Here is a 22,036-nt window from a genome sequence, read left to right as displayed (position 1 = left end):
TAGCGAAGATCAGTGTACAAGGGTAAGCCCACGTACATCATCCCGTGTATCTGTGGACCTGCACCTCAGAGGGCATGTGGGCAGGCGTACGTCTTTAAACTTTCGGTTTTCCCTCTAAGCTAGGGATGATGTCCTCATTTCTGAGTCACCCCTGGGTTGCTGAGCTGTCTGATTTGCATCATATCAGATGTAAACTCAGCGCCTCTAATTCATACCTAAGGAGACTCAGGCAGGGGAGCCTCCCTGGACACACCCTACCGGCCTGACACACCTGCACAGCAGCTCACGTCTGAAGCCGGCTCTTCTGTGTAGCAGTGGATTCAAAGGATGTTCTAGTCCCCTCCCTCAGAAGGACAGGGAGGATGCATTCTAGGGTAGCTCACCCATGTCTGTCTTCTTCTGTAATCTCTCTACAAGGACAGGGAGGATGCGTTCTAGGGTAGCTCACCCATGTCTGTCTTCTTCTGTGATCTCTCTGCAAGGACAGGGAGGATGCATTCTAGGTTCTAGGGTGGCTCACCCATGTCTGTCTTCTTCTGTGATCTCTCTGCAAGGACAGGGAGGATGCATTCTAGGTTCTAGAGTGGCTCACCCATGACCGTGTCTATTGTCTTGGGTAACAGGTGGGAGGCTGTGACTTCTTGGGCACAGTGGCCCTCAGGGATACCCTGTCCCCGTAGTCATCCTCACACCCAGGTTCTGACTCCCCTCTCGCCTCTGAGCCTGTCTTTCTGTTGCCTTCTAGGTTACTGCTCCCCCCCTTTTTTTTTAAAGTATTTTTATGTGTATTGGTATTTTGCCATGGGTAACAGGTCCCCTGGAACTGGGATTACAGAGAGTTGTAGGGTACCATGTGGGTACTGGGAATTAAGCCTGGGTTCTCTGGAAGAACAGTCAATGCTCTTAACCACTGAGCCATCTCTCTAGCCCTATTGCTTCTTTTTTAACCTTTTAAAAAGAGATTTAAAAAAGTGTGTGTGTGTGTGTGTGTGTGTGTGTGTGTGTGTTTTCCGAGACAGGGCTTCTTTGTGACTTTTGGTTCCTGTCCTGGAACTAGCTCTTGTAGACCTGGCTGGCCTGGAACTCACAGAGATCCACCTGCCTCTGCCTCCCAAGTGTTGGGATTAAAGGCGTGCGCCACCACTGCCCAGCTGAAATTCTTAAAGAAACAGCTGACAAGTTGTTTTTCAATCCGCTTAGTAAATATTTAAGATATAATACGCACCTCAAAAATAATTATAGACGTGACGGGCGGTGGTGGCGCACGCCTTTAATCCCAGCACTCGGGAGGCAGAGGCAGGCGGATCTCTGTGAGTTCGAGACCAGCCTGGTCTACAAGAGCTAGTTCCAGGACAGGCTCCAAAACCACAGAGAAACCCTGTCTCGAAAAACCAAAAAAAAAAATAATAATAATAATTATTATAGACATATAGAAAACTGGGGAAAATGCTAGAAAGAATTTCAGTATTTCTATCCTTGGAGTCTGGAAAAGTCAACATTTGTCAAGTCTACTTTCTCACCACCTTCCTATCATGCAGGTTTTTTAATGAAAAGTAGACAATAAATTATAGACATAATAACAGATTATGTTTATATATATATTTATATATGAAATCTGTTATTTGTGTGCTTGCACACCATGGTGCACTTTTATATATTTTTATTATAAGCTTATTTACTTACTTATGTGTGTGTGGGGGGAGAATATGCACTGTGGCACATGAATGAAGGTCAGAGAACAGGCTTCAGGAGTCATGAATCCCCACCATGAAGATTCCAGAACGGAACCCAGGCTGTCATCCTTGGTGGTGGCAGGTGCCTTTATTCACCTATGCAGCTCCCTGGTTCCAGATTTAATTTTCTTATGCCCCCAAAACTTTAATTTGTATTTCCTCAAAAGTGCATTTTTTAACTTAGGATAATGACCTCATTGAGAGAAACAGCACTGATAAAGTACTGTGGTTTAAGCAATAAGCTTTATTTCAGTGTTTACCAATGATTGTGATACAGTTCTAGCAAGAAGGGAAAACGGTTTTGCTGTTGGTCTTTGCTCTTCCTTTTCTGGTTCAGAGTCACATCTAGGACCACATGCTGAAATCCACACGTCTGTTCTTTCCTCCCTTTCACTCATCTGTCCTTCGTGGCCTTGGTGTTTGGACAGTAATTTAGGGGCTTGTCCTTCCGTGTGGGTTTGTATGATGCTCCCAGGATGAGGTTCAGATCATACACTTGGGGAGGAAATGCTGTGTGGCTTCAGAACCCTACCAGGAGACACTTGATGTCCCCTGCCCCTTCCTGTCGAGTTTGGCTTTCATGGTTCAGGAATGGTGTCTGCCAGCTTGCTCCGCTGTGGGGCTGCTTCTTTCTTTAGGATGAACTGGTCACGAATGGGGGGCACACTGAGGTTCTGCGAAGCTCTGTCTCTTTTTAAGGAGCTTTGCTGCATATGCGAAATACACGCCTGTGTGTGCATATATGCACACGGAGGCCAAAGGTTGACATGTAGTGTGTGTTCCTCAATTGTTTTCCATTTTACGTTTTGAGACAGGTTCTCTCGCTGAACCGAACACTCACTGATTGGCTAGGATGGCTGGGTGGCCAGAAAACTCCAGGGATCTCCCTGTCTACAGTTCCCCCGTGCCAGGGTTACAGCCTCCTGAAACCAACCTGGTTCTTGCTCGTGGGTGCTAGGAATCTGAACTCGGGTCCTCCTGTTTGTGCAGCAGGGAAATATTGCCATATTTCCCCTGGCCAAATCTCTGTCTCTTAACGCTAATGTTCCCTGGGCTGCAGCATCAGCCTTGGTTTCCCTGGTGCCTCTGGGACCTATTTCCATCCCTCAGAGGATGACCCATTGCCAGTTAATACTGCCCTTCCATTCAAGACCTTGCCCCGCCCACTATAAACTTGCCATCCTAACTCTGTTCCGGATGACAGCTCTCGACACCAGTGTGCTCCAGGCTGTCCATCAGCCCAGACTTTTCCACTTGAACTTCCTGGTAAGATCTGCACCTGGACCTATCATTTCACATCCCTAATTTCCCCCACTCCCTTGCTTCAGGCATTAGCATCTCCTTGGACCCCCGCCACTGCCATTCCCTGCTGCTGGTGCCCGTCCCTCTGAGTCAGTCTCCGTCACTAGACAGAATGAGTTTCCTGGGGTGTAGAACTCCCCACGGAGAACAGAGCAGGCAGGTGAGGCAACTGCTGCGTGGAACTTCTCAGTGGCTTAGAGCCCAGGGATTCCTTCTTTGTGGCAGGCCCCGCCCACCTCTCTACAGTTCATCATGTCCTTGTTTATGGGTTCCACCTCAGTTCTTCACACTGGGTTTTCCCTGCGTGGACTCTGTCCCTGCCGCAACCACTGACAACTCTTGGTGCTAATTTGTATCTGTACCTCACCCTTCCTATTACCCGCCACAGGTGGCGTTTCCTGAAGCCTCCCGGGGCACGGTTCACATATCCTCCCCAAGTGTTCCCCTGGAACCTTGAACTTGCCTACTCTTGGCCCTTCACACTTGGAAACAAATCATTTACTTTGGTGCTTTCCAGTTGAGCTGTGACCTCTTTCGGCCGAGCTTGCACATTCCTGGTTGGGAACCAGCTGACGCGTTATGGCTCCCAAACACGCTCCACAAATATTTGTTGAAGAAGGTGAGAGAGCTGCAACTAGTGAAAGCCGGACTTTGATAGAACCGCAGGGTGTTGTTGATCTGGAAGAGGTTGCCAAGATTCCAGTGACTCAGAGACTTAGGTTGTGAGGACACGGTGACCGGTTTAGAGCGCAGCTCTCCCAGGCCTGCGGGACCCAAGAGCAACACCAGGAAGACTATTAAAGAAAAATTAAAGGCCGAACATGATCAGATAGACGAGGTGCCTGTGACCCAGAAGGGCTAAGGCTTCACAGGAACAGGTTTTTCACAGCCTAGGTGACTCAGATAGGGTTGGGTTTCCAGGCTTAGGAGGGAGACATGCCAGATAAGGAGGCCAGGCTTCTGCCCAGGTGGCCAAACACACGACCGAAATCCTCCAGTAACTTGGCAGCCAGTCCACCCTCTGGTTTCCTAGGGAACCAAGGGCCACACAATCTACAGTGCAACTTGGCACACAGCCTGGGACATTTTATGAGGGCCAGATGGCCGGACTCTGCATGTTGTCAGTGTTGTGGGGAAGGCAGCTGAGGGTCTTGGGGCAGGACTCAGCACCAGGCCTGGGAGAGCCTGGGATCTCGTGTGGGTCACATAGGCGGGATAGGCAGGCATAGAGTTGGGACAGCTTTAGTCACAGCCTGGTGGCAAGTCCAGCACCAGAGGTCATTGACTCTGAAAGGCAAGATAAGACACGAATTGAAAAGAGGCCAGAGCTGGAGTGATGGCTCAGCAGTTAAGAGATTGAACAGTTCTTATAGAAGACCCAAGTTTAATTCCCAACACTCACACCAGGCGGCCACAACCACCCTTGACTTCAGCCCCAGAGGCTCCAGCTCCTTTTCTGGCCTCAGTGTACACCTGAATTCACATGCACATCTCCCTACAGAAAGATGAGAGAGAGAGAGAGAGAGAGAGAGAGAGAGAGAGAGAGAGAGAGAGAGAGCTTGGAAGGCTGAAGAGTGGAGGAGGAGAGATTAAGGGTATTATAGTAAGATTTAGAACCTGGTGCTTTCTCTATTAGATCCATCCTATTCATCCTGCATAACACACTGTCTAAGACGAAGTTTGTAGAGATCAGATCAAGGGTCAGACACCCAAAAGGATACTGGAAGGATTGGCCGTGATCGCAGAAAAGTGAAACAAACTCTTTCTGTTCCGGGAGATGAAGGTCAGTACAGGAGAACTGCCGTGCATTCTTCAGTTTCCCAGCCAGGATTTCTACCTCTGGTAGTTAAAAAAAAAAAAAAATCATCAAGACTAAATATTCCGGAGCTGTGACTGCAGCTCAGTTGGGGAATGCTTGCTCTGCTTTGTAGGCTTGAGACCCTGGGTTCAATCCCTAGCAAGGTCTAAAACTCAGCAGGGTGGAACAGCCTTGGAAACCTAGGAAGGGGGGGGTCAAAAGTTCAAGGTCATCATCAGCTGCGTAGTGAATTGAAGGACAGCCAAGGCAGGGTACGAGAGACCCTGTGTTGAACAAAACAGAGAAGCCTAAGCTATTTTAGTACTAAACAGAAGGTGATCTTTCCTAGTTGCCCCCAGTTTAGGGGACACTCTAGCTCAGAGGGAACTGGTTGGGGACACCCCACTGCTCTGTAGCTCTGGGGAGAAGAGAGGACTGCACAGGAAAGCTGAGGAACCAGCAAGACGTCTCTAGAGTTGTTTCCTAAGAAGGCAGGAAATGACTAAAATGGAACTTAATTAACTCGTGTTTTCTGTCTTGATCTTACTCAGAGGATGCGTAGTTGAAAGTAAGTCAGAGCGGGCATACTGGCAGTCAGAACTAGGCGGTTATGTAACAGGGAAGGGAAGCCATTCGTCACACATGGTTGTAGATGGGCACAGACTGCTCAGTGTGCTGGATTTTGTTTCCTGCTGGTAGCAAGAATTAGGGGGAAGGAACATCTGGGCAGTGATTTCAGGCACTGTCAGCCAAGTGGAAAGCCCTTGACGGCTTCCTGGCAGGACCCTAACCTAGAGGTCTGGGAAGCCCACTCCAGATGCCAGCAGTAAGAAACTTGGGACTCAGAAGTTCCCATAGTCCAGCTGTGGAGCCTCTATCGTTGGTGGGCTGGTGCCAGCTCGGTGCCCATGGAGAGGAGCAGGAGATAAATTAGAGAAAGGAACAGTCAGGCAGGGTGGTGCCAACCCTTAATCCCATCTCATGGAAAGCTGAGGCAGGCAGATCTCTGAGTCCAAGCCAGCCAGGGCTACATAGTAAGACCTTGTCTCAAAGGAGAGAGAGAAGTGGCTGGGGCAGGGGTTGGGGGGCAGGGCAGACAGAATACTAGGTTGAAGGCCAACATGTGATGGTGAAAGAAGCCAGCCCAGCTGGGCGGTGGTGGCACACGCCTTTAATCCCAACACTTGGGAGGCAGAGGCAGGCGGATCTCTGTGAGTTCGAGACCAGCCTGGTCTACAAGAGCTAGTTCCAGGACAGGCTCCAAAACCACAGAGAAACCCTGTCTCAAAAAACCAAAAAAAAAAAAAAAAGAAAGAAAGAAAGAAAGAAAGAAGCCAGCCCAGCATGCCCAGGGGTACTCTTTTTCTGTAGTATCATAAATGGTTGTGTCTTATGGATTTAAAGTGCCTGTCTTTAGTTAGGGTTTCTGTTGCTGTGAAGAGACTCCATGACCATGGCAACTCTTCTAAAGGGAAACAGTTAACTGGGGCTGCTTACACTTCAGAAGTTTAGTCCCTTGTCATCACAGTGGGAAGCATGGTGGCACACAGGCAGACACAGTGCTGGAGAGGTAGCTGAGAGTTCTACATCCGGATCCAAAGGCAGAAGGAAGAGACTGTGAGCCACTAGCCTGACTTGAGCATCCAAGACATCAAAGGCTTCAGTGACGCATTTTCTCCAACAAAGATACATCTACTCCAGCAAGGCCACTAATATGCCACCATTCTTTGTGAGCCTATGGGAGCCATTTTCTTTCAAACCACTGTATTCCACTCCCTGGCCATTATAGGCTTGTAGCCATATCATAACGCAAAAATGCATTCACGCCCACTTTAAAAGTCCCCATAGTCTATAACAGTTTCAACCCTGTAAAAGTCCAAAGTTCAAAGTATCTTCTAAGATTCATGCAATCTCTTAACTGTAATAATCTGTAAAATCAAAATCAAAAAGTAGATCACATCTTTCCAACACATAATGGCACAGGATATGCATTACCATTCCAAGATGTAGGGAAGAGAGCATAGTGAGGAAATACTGGACCAAAACAAGACCAAAAACCAGCTGGGCCAACTCCAAACTCTACATCCTCATGTCTAACGCTCTTCAGATCTCCAGCTCCTTTCAGCTTTGTTGACTGCAACACACTTCTTTCTCTTGGGCTGGTTTCACTCCCTGTTAGCAGCTTTCCGTGGTAGATATCCCACAGCTCTGGCATCTGCAACATTTTGGGGTCTCCAAGGCAATCCAGGCTTCAACTTCCCAGCTTTACACAATGGTCTTTCTAGGTCTCCATTTAGGGACACCTCCGACACATGCTTGGTCTCAGAGACTTTTCTTAGCCATGGAGGGAGATTCCATAATACTTTTCTTCTATCTTGATTCTAAAGCCAGAACCATGTGGCTGAAGCAGAACAGGTTCTGCTGTTTGCTGGGTCTGGAACATGGCCTCCTCATTCAATTACATCTTCACCAGCTTTCTGGTTTTGATGGTTTCCTTCACTGCCTGAAATTGAATCTGTAGACTCTCTGCCTGCCTCTGCCTCCAGAATTCTGGGATTAAAGGCATGTATCACTATACCCCACTCTAAGCTTTTCTTCAATTCTTTTTCATAAGTTGGAAGTTTAGCTGGGTGGAATCTTGCCCTGAGGTCACCACTCTCTTTATTCCATTTAACATAAAGATATTCTTTAATCTGGAAGTCTGTCTGTTGTCTCCCTGTCCATACTGCCTCCACCTTCAGCTCCTAGAGCCTTATATACCCTGCCCTCGTTTCCCCGTGCCCTTTCCTCCTTCCCGCTTTTTGCTCCATATTTCTGTCATCTTCATGGCGAGTTCTCACTCAGTCTCCACAGTGTGTTCCTTCAGGTAAGCAGCTCATGGAGCCCCAAAACCACATCAGTCATACACATTGGGGCCATTTGCTTATTTTTGTATCAGCCTATCTGCCCTCCTATAACTGGCTCTAGAATTTTCCAGCAGGAATTGTGGGTTTCAGTTGTATGGGCAAGTGAAGAAATTGAAAGATTGTCTTGTAACTGGGGAGCCACCTCCATCTTTGTCCAGAGCTGTCTGCAGCCTGTGGTTGGCCTTACTCGTAGCCCCTCACCCTGCCCATGCCTATGTCCCCCAGGTCCTCAGCCCCCCAGACTCTCATTCTTTCAGCCCCATCTCCCTAGCACCCCTCCTCTGGGTCTTCAGTCCTCCAGGTTCTTGTCTAGCCAGCCCCTTGACATTCCCAGGTCCTTACCCCCATCCTTATTCCTCAGCCAGCCAGCCATGCCCCAGTCCTTCCCCATGCCCCAGGCCGGCCCTCACAGGCCCTACTTTTCCAAGCCCCAGACTGGTTCACCTCTCCTTTCCACACATGGGTAGTTTGGGCTCAAGGTTGTTTTTCCCAGAATGCAAGGGGCTGCACCTTCCTTCAACTAAGATAAGGAGAGGACAGCCAGAGTCTGGAGGGATGGCAGTGTCCCCCTCAACGCGTATCCCCACACCTCATCTTAGGATATCAAGTGCTGGCCATGAGAGCCCATCTGGCTTCTTTCCCTGTCCCCCCCCCCCCCCCCCCCATCAGGGTGTGTCTCTGAGGAACACCCTGGCCTCTGACAGTCTTTCCTTCTGTGCCTGTGTCTCTTCTTTGGTGACTCTGGCTGGAGCTATCCTCTCACTGCCCACCAGCTCACCCCATTTCCAAAGTCAGGTTGTTCAAACCTGAGAGCCTAGGGTCTTGGAGAGCTTGCAAGACTAGAAACTGTCCCCCTACCAGGAGTTTTCGTTGTGTGGGGCTGGTGGAGAGGGTGTGTGTGACGGGATTTGCATGTCTGTCACATCACCCCCACAGCTGCTGCGATGATGATGACGTTTCTGGGTCAGTAGGGAGTTGGGGTTTAAGAGACACTTGCTCTCAGCTGTCACACGGCAGAAAGAGGGGGGCTCCAGGGCAGGGAGCTATCTTCTCCATCTCTGCTCACCAGTAGGAAAGAGTGTGTTTATTTAAGACAGTTTAGTAAGGGGTGCCTTTTCCCCGCCAAGGAAGTAGCATCCAGAATTCAAGACGCCCACTAAATTTGAATTTCCAACAATCAATGGAAGGGGCCAGCAAGGTAACTCGGGACATAAAGGTGCTTGACACCAAATCTGATGACAAGAAGCATAGGCTGTTCTTGAACTCACCCAAACTAGCCTTGAGCTTGTGACTCCTGCCTCAGTTTCTCATGTGCTCAGATTACAGGTACATGCCGCCACACCTGGAGTCCTCCCTGTTGGTATCCTGGCTGCCTGGCTAGGAAATGCAGACTACACCCCGAGCTTTTAAGGGGGAGCCACTGAGAGGTTGGAAATTCAAATCTCTGCCTCAGTGGGTTTATTTGCTAACATGAAACATGAGAAGAACAGACAGTGGCTGATCCTGTAGTATGTAAGCATACTTGTCTGGTGGGGTCTTCTGGGTGCTTGGCTCCCTAGATGTTAGGAGCTTGGGTGGGTGATGGCTCTTAGCTGAGTCTTCCAGGAATTGTACCCTTGATACAGATTATCTCTTTTCTCCAGGACATCCCATGTTTGGTCAGCAGATGGGTACAGGCCCTTTTCCCCTCCCACTTGGAACAGTTCTGAGGGGCCTTTACAGTTTTGAATCCCCCTAAGGCCAACTGAGGCTCCTCCCACTGGCCCCACCTGCTACCTGCTATCAGGACAGCAAGGGGCATTTCCAGACAGCCAGTCTCTGTCTCGGAGTCTGTTGTCCCTAAAACTGGGGACAAGATGTAGTGGATTATGAGTGCTTCGGGAGTTCAAGGAGGGTGATGAGCCTTGAGAGTGAGGGGCCTGCCTTCTTGCCCTCTCTCTCTCTTCACCAACTTCCTGCTCTGTAATCCGGAGTACACATGTAGCCCCAACCTCCGCTCAGCACCCTTCCTGTGACAGAGCCTGCTTTATCGGAACTAAGATCTTTGTTTTAATATTTTGTTAGCCCCTAAAAGGCCACTTGGGTGATGTCATCCTCAAGAAGAATGTCGTATGGGGTGTGGTAGCATGCAGGAAGCAGAGCTCTGTGAGTTCAAAGCCGCCCTGGTCTACTGAGTGAGTGCCAAGACAGCCAGAACTCCATAGTAAGCCCCTGTCTCAAAAAACAAACAAAAGATCCACCCACACCCCCAGAAGCCCAAGGACCAGTAAGATGTCTCAGCAGGTGACAACAAGCCTGACAACCTGAATTCAATGCCTGGAACCCCCAGAAGATGGAAGGAGAGCCAAGTCCACAAAACTGTCCTCTGACCTCCGCCATGGCAAGTGTGTACATCCCTCACACATGCACACTAACAATAATAACAGTAAAATAAAAATCAAATCACACAAGCTGGGGAGACAGCTCAGTTGGCAACATGATCACTGTATAATAAATGTATACTGAGCTTAAGGGCCTGGGCTTGAACTCCAGAACAGGTGTCTTAGTGTTCTCTTGCTGTGAAGAGATACCATGACCACAGCAACTCATAAAAGAAAGCACTGGGGGCTGGCTTACAGTTTCAGAGGTCAGTCCATTATCATCACAGTGGGGAGCATGGTGGCATGCAGGCAGCCATGGTGCTGGAGAAGCAGCATCTTCTACATCCTGATCTGCAGACAGTGGGGAAAAAATAGAGAGATAAAGCCTGGCCTGGGCTCTTGAAACCTCAAAGACCTCCACCCCAGTGACACAACACACTTTTCCAGCAAGTCCACACCTCCTGATCCTTCTAATCCTCTCACACAGTTCCTCTCTCTGGTGACTAAGCATTCAAATATGAGCCTATGGAGCCATTATTATTCAGACCACCACAACATGTTAAGATCTAGGTGTTGTCACTTGTAATTGCAGAGCTAGAAGGGGCTCACCAGCCAGTTCACTGCCAAGCCAGTTGGTGAGTTCCAAGCCACTGAGGGGACCCTATCTCCAAAATTAAGATGACCGGTGTCCTGAGCCAGGATCCCCAAGACTGACTTCTGGCCTGTGTATGTGCAATCCCAGTTTGTAACTGTGTGAATACGCACACGCACACACACACACACACCAAAAAAGGAAGGAAGGAAGGAAGGAAAGAAGGAAAGAAGGAATGAAGGGAAGAAGGAAGGAAGAAAAATAAAATCACATCATTATCATTCTAGCTGCCCAGGCAACATACAGACCCTCAGCAAGTGCAGAGTGACTTTCTGGAGGGCTGGCGAAGGGCTTCCATTCATGGTTCTTATCAGATAACATAGAGATATAATCTCAAGTTTGTGAAAATATTTCCACCATGATTTGGTGAGGTTTTTGTAAGTAGTGGCTCCTGGTTTAAATAATTTATTATTAGTATTTTATGTGCATTGGTGTTTTGCCTGTATGTATGTCTGTGTGAGAGTGTCAGATCTCCTGGAACTGGAGTTTCAGTTGTGAGCTGCCATGTGGCTGCTGAGAATTGAACCCGGGTCCTCTGGGAGAGCAGCCAGTGCTATTACCGTCTAAGCCATCTTAGAGGCTTCAAGTCTTATAGAATGTGAAAAATGATGGTCTGTGCAGAAAACGTGACTGAGGGATGATCCCAGATGTTCTGACCCACTACTACTGGGAAGAATTAGCTTCCTCTCCATGGACGGGCACTGTATCCCAGCACCCTCCTCTCTACAGCTGGGTACCACTCCTGTACCTCTTCCTACCATCACCACCTGCTGCTCCCTCCTCCCTCTCCTCCTTGTCCTCTCTCTCTGTCTCTCTCTCTCTCTCTGTCTCTGTCTCTCTCTCTCTCTCTCTGTACAAGTATACATATGGGCGTGGTCACGTGTGCGTGTATAGGTGCAGGACAGAGGTCAATGTCTGAAGTCTCTCTCTACTGTTCTCCATTTCACTTTTGAGAGAAAGTCTCTCACTGGACGCGAAGCTCACAGTTTCCGTGAGACTGGCTGCCCAGGAAGCTCTCACCCCTTTCCTTTCTCTGTCCTAGCACTAGGGTTAGCAATGTGCACAGACGGGCCCAGCTTTTGTGTGGTTGCTGAGAATCCACACTTGGGTCCTCATGCTTGCATGGCAAGCACTTTACCCACCGAGTCATTTCCTCCTCCCAGTCCTCCTTCTCTTGTTCTTCCTGCCCCGTCTGCTCATATACTCAGCAGGGTCTCACTGTGTAGCCTAGGGTTGTCTGGAACTTGCTATATAGTCTCTGCTGGCTTTGAAGTCACTAACCCTCTGCTTCACCCTCCCAAGTACTAGAATTCTAGGCGTAAGCCTCTTTACCTGGCCCACCACCTCTCTGCAAAACCTTCTAAGGGGGGCGGGGGGGCTGGAGAGATGGCTCAGCGGTTAAGAACACTGGCTGCTCTTCCAGAGGTCCTGAGTTCAATTCCCAGCACCCACATGGTGGCTCACAACCATCTGTAGTAAGGTCTGGCGCCTTCTTCTTGCCTGCAGATGCACATGCAGACAGAACACTGCAAACTCCATAAATAAATCTTAAAAACAAAACAAAACAAAAAACCTCCTCAAGGGCAGGACTATGTGTCCTTGTGTCCCCCAAATGCCTGACATACTGGAGGTGCTTCACAAATGCTTGTTGAGTGAAGAAGAAAATGATATGTTTTGTTTCAGAAATAATCTAGCACGAGAAAGATAGGGCAGTTCATTTTTTTTTCTGCAGTTAATTTTAATTGGGACAAAACTTCATTCTTTTAAACTCCTTCAGAGTGATAAAAATGAAGCGAAAAAGGAGAGATTTGTGCTAGTGACAGCGCACAAAACAAGGCTGATTAGACAAGAAGAAAAGAATGTTCTCTGTGAATCTGGGTTCATCCAATTCTCGGCTTCTTCCCCCTAGAAACCAGAACTTTCTGTATCTATTTGTACAATGAGGACACCTCAGGGGAAGGGCACAGTGACCCTTGTTGTTGTTCTGTGAGACCGACTTCATCTCCCAGCTCTTATTTTGTCTGAGTCGTAGTCTCTTTTAAAAGATTGATTTTATTATTTGTAATTACGTGTGCTTCTGTACGTCTGTGTATGGGTAGGTGCACACGAGTGCAGGTGTCCAGAGAGGCCAGTGGTGTTGGAGTTGTCGGTGGCTATTAGCAGCTCCACATGGGGGCTGGGTACCCAGCTGGGGTCCTTTAGAAGAGCCAGACACGGTCTTAACTGATGTACCATCTCTCTCTCTCTCTCTCTCTCTCTCTCTCTCTCTCTTTCTCATGCGCATGCGTGCGTAAGTGCGTGCGTGTGCGTGTGTGTGTGTGTGTGTGTGTTTAGTAATTGTGTGCCAAGGCTCACAAATGAGAGCCAAAGGACAACCTACTGGGGTTCTCTAGTTCTCTCCCTCCACAGTCTAATTCCTAGGCTCGGATTCAAGCGTCAGACTTGGTGGAAAACACCTGTACCCACTGAGCCATCTTGCAGGCCCATAGTTGTTTTTTTTATTTTATTATTATTATTACAAATTTTCACCTCCTCCCATTTCCCTCCCCCTCCAGTCCAAAGAGCAGTCAGGGTTCCCTGCCCTGTGGGAAGTCCAAGGACCTCCCCCCTCCATCCAGGTCTAGGAAGGTGAGGATCCAAACAGAGTAGGTTCCCACAAAGCCAGTATATGGAATAGAATCAAAACCCAGTGCCATTGTCCTTGGCTTCTCAGTCAGCACTCATTGTCAGCCACGTTCAGAGAGTCCGGTTTGATCACATGCTCCATCAGTCCCAGTCCAGCTGGCCTTGGTGAGTTCCCATTAGATCAGCTCCACTGTCACAGTGGGTGGGCACACCCTTTGCAGTCCTGACTTCCTTGCTCATGTTCTCCCTCCTTCTGCTCCTCATTGGGACCTTGGGAGCTCAGTCTAGTGCTCCAATGTGGGTCTCTGTCTCTATCTCCATCCATCGCCAGATGAAGGTTCTATGGTGATATGCAAGATATTCATCAGAGTGGCTATAGTATAGGGCCAGTTCAGGCACCCTCTCCTCAGCTGCTCAAGGAACAAGCTGGGGACATCTCCTTGGGCACCTGGGAACCCCTCTAGAGTCCAGTCTCTTGCCCACCCTCAAATGGCTCCCTTAATTAGGATATATACTTCCCTGCTCCCATATCCACTCCTCCTCCATCCCAACTGTCCCATTCCCCCAAGCTCTCCCCATCCTCCCCTTCTCACTTCTCTCTCCCCATCTCCCCTTACCCTCGGTCCCACCACACCCCCAAGGTCTCATTTTTTGCCTGGCAATCTTGTCTACTTCCAATATCCAGGAGGATAACTACATATTTTTTTTTCCTTTGGGTTCACCTTCTTAATTAGCTTCTCTAGGATCACCAATTATAGGCTCAATGACCTTTGTTTATGGCTAGAATCCACTAATGAGTGAGTACATACCATATTCATCTTTTTGGGTCTGGGTTACCTTGCTCAGGATAGTGTTCTCTATTTCCATCCATTTGCATGCAAAATTCAAGATGTCATTGTTTAGGTCTTGACTGTGGGTCAAGACCCCTTTGGGGGTCTAAAGATCCTTTCACAAGGGTCACCTAAGACCACATAGAAAACCAAAGGTTTGTGATTCATAACAGTGGCCAGATGACCGTTATGAAGTGGCAATGAAAATAATGTTACGGTTGAGGTCACCATAACACGGGGAACTATATTAAAGGGCCACAGCATTAGAAGGCTGAGACCCACTGCTTTAGCTGCTAACCGATATTTTCCAGCTGGGGCTGGTGGCACAGGCCAGTAATCTGAGCCACTTGGGAGCTCAGGAGAATTATAAGTTTAGGACTGCCTAGGCAACTTCGTGACACTGTCTCAAAATAAAAAGCACTTGTCTGCATGCAGCTAGGTCCTGAGTTCAATACCTAATAATACTAAATAAAGGCAGTTACTACATGTCCCATGAAATACATTCCTTTTTTTTTTTAATGGAGTCTTTATGTTCTCTTTCCCCCCAAGAAATGATTGTTTCATCATCAGTTCTTAGTTAGGGTTTTTATTGCTGCAATGAAACACCGTGACCAAAGAGCAAGTTGGGAGGGAAGGGTTTATTTGGCTTACACTTCAGCATTGCTGATCATCACTGAAGGAAGTCAGGACAGGAACTCAAACAGGACAGGATCCCGGGGGAGGAGCTGATGCAGAGACCATGGAGGGGAGCTGCTTACGGTATTGCTTCCCCTGGCTTAGCTCAGCCCACCTTCTTATAGAACCCAGGACTGCCAGCCCAGGATGGCACCACCCACCGTGGCCAACACCCTCCCTCACTGATCACTAAATGGAGAAAATGCCTTCCAGCTGGATCTCACGGAGGCATTTCCTCAGCTCTGGCTTCTTCCTCTGATAGCTCTATAGCTTGTGCCCAGCCAGTACAATCATCATATCATCAGTGTGTTTGAGAGAGTGTTGCCGGGATGGAACCCAGGGCCTGGCACATGCTAGACACGTGGACTCCAACCACAGTATCTTCATTTTAGCCCATGATAGCCTGGGACTCACAATGTAGCCAAGGGTGAGCTCGAACTTCTGATTCTCTTGCCTCTCCCTGCCAAGTATCGAGATTACAGGTGTGTGCTACCACGTCTGGTTGATGTGGCCCTGGGGAATCAAACTGAGGGCTTTGGGAATAGACAGCAAGCAGACCACCAACTGAGCTACGCCCCCAGCTTTAGGATGTTGAGCTGCTCCCACCTTGCCGGTTCAAGGTCAGACTGAAGTCAGTTGTCAGGGTTGGGATGCAAACTCTGGTCTTGAAGACCGCAAGTCTGTGCACTGGAGCATCCTGGCTGCTTTCCATGACTGAGAAGAGACATGCAGGAAGTGACGGACTTTGCTCCGTCAGTAAGAATGAAGGCCTGCTTTATCCATTTAAGGTTTTCTCCAGTCTTTGGCTGAACCTGTTTGATTTGAGCTGCTTGGCTGTGTCCTTCCAGCCCTAGGGCCATTGGTGCTTACTGCAGAAGGTTATGATGTCCTCTCATTCATTCCTTCCCCTCCAGTCTGTTCACCCTCTGCCCTTCCCTCTCTCTCTTTCCTACCCTTTCTCTCTCTTTTTTATTTATTTATTATATACAATATTCTGGTGCCGGAAGAGGGCACCAGACCTCTTTACAGATGGTTGTGAGCCACCATGTGGTTGCTGGGAATTGGACTCAGGACCTTTGGAAGAGCAGGCAATGCTCTTAACCACTGAGCCATCTCTCCAACCCCCCTTTCTCTCTTTCTTATACTTTTCAGAGAATCATTGCTTTTTGTCACAAGTCAGTGTCCTCTATTTCTGCTCAGTTAACTCTTGAACTTTCTTCCATTCCCTGCCTACTTCTACTACACAGGCAGCCGCTACATTTTTTTTTTCAGGTCCCCATGTATGTAAGGAGCGCTTCCAAAATGCTTTGCTAAGGCGAATTCATCATGGAGGCACAGAACTTTCCAGAAAAAGACCTGGCCTCTCAGAAATCTTCTATTACTAGTTAGTCATTATCCTCTCACAGTATCCATACATCCGGGTGAGTGGGCACAGAGCGAGGAAAGAGCACTTGGCATTTTGCTAGTGAGGCTGAGGACTTCTGTCAGTGCCTCCGTCCCCACCACGATGGGTCATGACCATGGGTATGACAGGGCATCAGGGAGGTGGGCTCGGACAACCCCTCAGATCATCCCCTTCTCCTGCCAGAGTCAGTGGGGTGTGACCAGGTTCCTTCCCCAGCCTGCCGGTCATCTTACAATGGGAATTCCCAGAGGCCTTACAGCCTACCAACTCAGGACAGCATACTCCTCAGAAACCAGTCAGGTCTGAGCTTACACCTCAGGCTCTGGCTGTCCAAACTCCTTAAGGAACTTCTCAAAGACCAGGTGCGAATTGCTGCCTCTGCCTGCTAAGTGGCTCTGGCTTCCCACAGAAGAGAAAAGGGAATCCTCTGAGAATTTTTGTGTGGTTCCTAACTCAGTCCGCACCAGTGCAGTGTGAATCACAAGTGTCTGTTTAATGTGACCCAGGGGACAGGAGAGGTGGCTCAGTGATTAAGAGCGCTTGCTGTTAGGGCAGAGGACCCAGGTTTGGGTCCTAACATTAACACGGTGCCTCACAACTGTCTGTAACCCCAGTTTTATGGGACTGAAGGGATATGGCTGCATCTTCTGACCTCCACGGCATTAGTCACACACACAGTGCACACACATGCAGGAAAATCATACACTTCATAAAATAAATAAATGTTCAAGAATTAAGGTGGCATCAAAGTGGAAAAAGGATTGCTGGGAGTAGAAGGGGATTGAGGAGGCTCAGCAATAACAAAAGAGCCATGGAAATGCCAAACTAAACCCATTTGGTATATGCTAATCACAGAACAGACGTGGGCTAGGGAGGTAGCTCAGTTGGTAGTGTTTGCCTCGCATGCAGACAGCCTTGGGTTTGATTCCCAGCACTTCTAAATTGTGTGTGGTAGCATATGCCTGGAATCTGAGAACTTTTGGGAAACGACAGGAGGATAAGAAGTTCAAGCTCATTCTTGGCTACGTAGTGAGTTCAGCTCTATCTCAAAGAAACAAAACAAGGCTAGGGAATCTCTATTGAGTTGGAAGCCAGCCTGGTCTGTATAGTGAGTTCCAGGACAGCCAGGGCTTCAAGGTGAGATCCTGTGTCAAAATACAAACAAAACAATAAATAAATAGAAATAAATTATGAAACCAAACAAAAAAAACAGCCTACGTTCAAGAAGTAATAATAATAACAAATGCATTTCTATGCGTGTTTTCATAAAGAGAGGAATATTGCACAGCAGATTGCTGAGGGCTGTATAAACTCTCTGTAGTTATTTTCTGTAATAAGTATGTTAATTTTAAAATTAGAAAAATAAAAATTTATCTCTAAATTTAAATTTACCCATTGATCTGTGTCTGTATGTGTGTATGAATGTGGGCATACGTGTACCATGCCATACATGTGAATGTGTTCCTTTTCTGCTTTCATTGTGGGTTCTGGGAACTGAACAAGATTTTCAGGCTTGTGCTGTTAGTGTTCACCTGCTCAGACATCTCACCGTCCCATCCTAGTATCACTGCACAGAATGAACTAGAACACTCGTTCATCACATCATGAAAGATGCATTGGCCGGATTTTCCTTCCATTCTAAAACATTTTTCCCCTTCGTGTTTTTTTTTCTCCAATTTCATGTGCATTGGTTCTTTGTCTGCAGGTATGTCTGTGAGGGTGTCGGGTCCCCTGGAACTGAAGTTATAGACAGTTGCGAGCTGCCATGTAGGTGCTGGGAATTAAACCTGCATCCTCTGAAGGAGCAGTCAGTGCTCTTAACCGCTGAGCCATCTCTCTAGCTGTCACACACACACACATACACACTTGGTTTTTCGAGACAGGGTTTCTTTGTGTAACAGTCATGGCTGTCCTGGGACTCGCTTTATAGACTAGGCTGTCCTCGAACTCACAGAGATCTGCCTGCCTCTGCCTCCAGAATTTGGAGATTTGAGGCATGCTGGAATGTGGGCTGGAACACGAGAGTTGAATAATGGAAAGCCTCATGCGTGTAGGAATGAGGCTGTGTGTGCTTGCGTGCGTGCACCTGTGTGAGCGTTCTGAAGATCACGTCATCTATAAAGGGCTTCCCTTGACGCTTCCTGTGAAAGTCCTGGAAATATCCAAAGTCTGGTGAAAATCATTGCAAAAGAGGAAGAACCAGCCCCAGAGCTGGGAACTGGAACTGGTTCAGTTTTTGCTTTTGTCTGCCTGAGAGGAAGTGTGGCCACTGAGTAGGGGCCTTAAAATGGCAGCATGTCAGGGCTGGGGCTGTAGTTCCTCTGTAGTAAATAAAGCTATTCTGAGCCTGCTAAACAAAAAGTCAGGGGCTGGAAGAATGGCTCAGAGGTCAAGAGCACTGCTCTTCACGAGTTTAGATTCCTAGCACCCACATGGCAGCTCCAGTTTCTGGGGGCCTACCACCCTCTTCTGCACACTGCAGGCACAAGGCATGAACATAGTGCACAGACAAACATGCAGGTAAACCCCTCCCCCCACACACACATAAAATAACAGTTTTTTTAAATAAATAAATAAAGCATAAAAACAAGCTTCAAAGGATTTCAAACTACTTTTAAGTAACTTAACCGCATCTCAGAACAAAGTATAAAAATAATAAAAGAAACACTGAGTCCTAACAGTCAGCAAGGTAAAAGCCACAGTGTCTAGCCTCCTAACAAAAATGATTACCGGGCAAAGAAACACACACACTCACACAAGAAATTATGACCCATATTGAGGAGAAAAAAAAATCAGTAGAATCAGACCCAGAATTAATAAAGTAAATTTATATAGTAAATATACTTCATATGCTCAAAAGTGCAGGAAAGAAAGAACTTGATAGATACAGACATTAAAGATATACAAAAATGACCCGGATTAAATGACAAGCACAGGGTCAGATCTGAACGATTATGTGCCTGGGGCTGGAGATATAGCTCAGAGGTCTCTATCCAGGAGGGCCAAGGACAGTCCAGTTGGTCAGGTAAGGTGAGAAACAACAGAAAGGCACCATTAGAGCTCCCTGTTGAAGAATCCATTAGGGTTTTAGGAGGAGCTGGCTTTTGAGTTTTCCTTTAAGAGACTTTAAGCGACAGAGAGATGAGGGTGGGGGTGGTGGTGAGCATTTTCTATAGGTAGACACACATGCTTAGACCAGCTTAATTGGCAGGTCAAAGAGGTTCCCGTCTGGGGAGGAGTCAGAAAAGACGTCAGCTGAAGGGGATGAAGAGAAAGGGCATGGCTGACTGGGCTGTGATAAATGCAGAGACAATGAGGGGGTACTATGCCCATCAACCAAGTATTCTAAGAGAATGGGTGTCACTGCTGTCTGGGGCCGCTGAGAGTGGGCCTCGTTTAGTAGCCAGGAGGCAATTGGCAACATTCTGGGAGTCATCCAGATGAGGCAAATTACAACACGGGGGTTGGAGAGCAAAGGAGAGGGGGAAAAACGGAGGTCCCAGGGCTCCTCACGGAAGAAAAGAGAGGGCCAAGTCTGCTCCTTTCGGGCTGACCGGCTCGGGGATGGCTTCTTCAGAATTCCTTTTCCACAGGGCTGTTTCTGCCACCAGACACAGCTAAGCAATGATGTACAGCCTCCCGCCCCCCCCCCCCCCCCCAGCAGCCTGCAGGAAGAAAGAAAGGAGCTCCTGGGATCAGGAGGGCAGAAAAGAACAATCGGAGAGGAGGGCTAGACTGCTGCTGTGGGGGAACAGAAAGGAGGCCCGGCTGCAGGAGGAGGGGAGCTGCCAGAGCAAGGAGGTGTGGCCCCCATCTGTCCTGCGGGTTGCTGGGCCTGTAGGAGCCTTTCCCATCCTTTGTCCTGGGCTATTGGGCCTGCTCCCTGAGGACTGTTGATGGAGTCCTAATCGCTGCCGGTCAGACTTTTAGCTGTGCTGTGCTTGAATGAATGACACAGCCCATTCACCATAGTCTGTTCAACACATGACAGTTGTTGTCCTCGTGAAAGGGGACACTATCTGGCTCCGAGGTATCTGTGGTACAAGAAAAACATACGTTTGGGACTGAAAGGAACTCATTGCAAAATTGTCCTCGGGACACGGGATCTAAACTTTTGTCACTGAAGAGACTTGGCTCCTAATTTTCCGGAATGACTCAAGTGTTTGCTTCAGACAATGACAGAGTGTGTCTTGCTCAAATCATTGAATTTCTGTTGTTTCTGCAAGATGTGGGTGGGCAATATGACTCAGTATTTTTCCAAAAGACGTGAAAATTATATTGCCTATTTTGGATCATTTCATGTTGAGATCTGGAGGGTTTTTTTTTCTTTAATTTCAAATCTTGGATCTTACGGAATTTTTGTTTTTATCTTTCGATCATGTCAGATCTTTTCCAGATAAGAATTTAAAGTTAAAGTACTTAACAATAGCCCTAGGTTATGCAGTAGCTCTTGAATGACAGTTCGTTCTGACATTGTTTAAGGAAAATATTGGCTAGAGCTATTGAGACGAGTTTTAGACATGGGTCTGGACATCATCTTACTAAAAAAAAAAAATGACCTTGCAGTAAGACAGCTAAGTGGGCAAAGGCACTTCTGCTAAGCCTGGTGATCTAAGCCTGGTCTGTAGAACCCCAAGGTGCGAGGAGAAACTGACTCTTTTCTTTTTAAACAGGGTTTCCCTGTGTAATAGTCCTAGCTGTCCTGGAACTAGCTCTGTAGACCAAGCTGGCCTCGAACTTACAGGGATTCGCCTGCCTCTGCCTCCCAAGTGCTGGGATTAAAGGCGTGTGCCACCACTGCCTGGCTGAGACTGACTCTTGCAAGTTGTTCCCAGACCTGAGCACCATGTCACATACATGCATGTACACACACACACACACACACATGCATACACATATGCACAAACAAATGTAACTTAAAAACAAACCTTATCTGGGGACTGGAGAGATAGCTGTGTAAGCATGAGGACATAGGTTCAGCCAGGCATGGTGGCATGCCTCTATAATCCCAGCACGGGGTAGACATCTATGTGTGTGTTTCACTGCAGCTTCCGTGAGAGACCTCGTCTCAAAAAAGAAGGTGGAGAGTAATCAAGGTAGATACCTGATCTCTTGCCTCCGTGTGCACATGCAAACCCAAGCACCATACACACACACATACACACACACACACACACACATACACACACATACACACACACATACACACACACACACACACACACACACACACACGCACCCAACTTACCCAGTGCGTACATATATGTATAGTAGTTTTCCAGCTTCTGCTCGGATGTGGTCCTTGGCCAACTGAGTTCCCTTTGAATGCACTGGGTTTTGGAACATTCTTTTGGGAGAGGATAATGCCACTTCTGGACGGTATTGTCACTTTGACTTGAACTTAGCCTCTCTACAGATTCTAAATATATGCTGCTGATCCTGATCGTTATTCTGGATGAGTTGTCACAGCGCCGTTTTGTCGAAGAATGATGGCTGTCCAAATGCTCACGCCATATTCGCCTCCTCTTCTTCCCCTTTTTTCTTTTTGAGACAGAATTTCTCTGTGTATCCCTGACTGTCCTGGAGCTCACTCTGTAGACTAGGCTGGCCTGGAAATCAGAGATCTGACTGCCTCTTCCTCCCCGGGTGCTGAGATTAAAGGCATGTTCCACCACCGCCCAGCCTATGCTTACTTTCTTGATAAATAAAACAGGTTCTTTCCTAGTACTAAAACAAAGCAAAGCAAGCAG

This window comes from Microtus oregoni, unplaced genomic scaffold (genome assembly GCF_018167655.1).
Source record: "Microtus oregoni isolate MIOR12 unplaced genomic scaffold, Mior012 000026F_ref0000081, whole genome shotgun sequence".
In the NCBI taxonomy this organism is placed as follows: Eukaryota; Metazoa; Chordata; class Mammalia; order Rodentia; family Cricetidae; genus Microtus; species Microtus oregoni.
The sequence above is the reverse complement of the archived record's forward strand: the minus strand, read 5'-3'. Positions refer to the sequence as shown.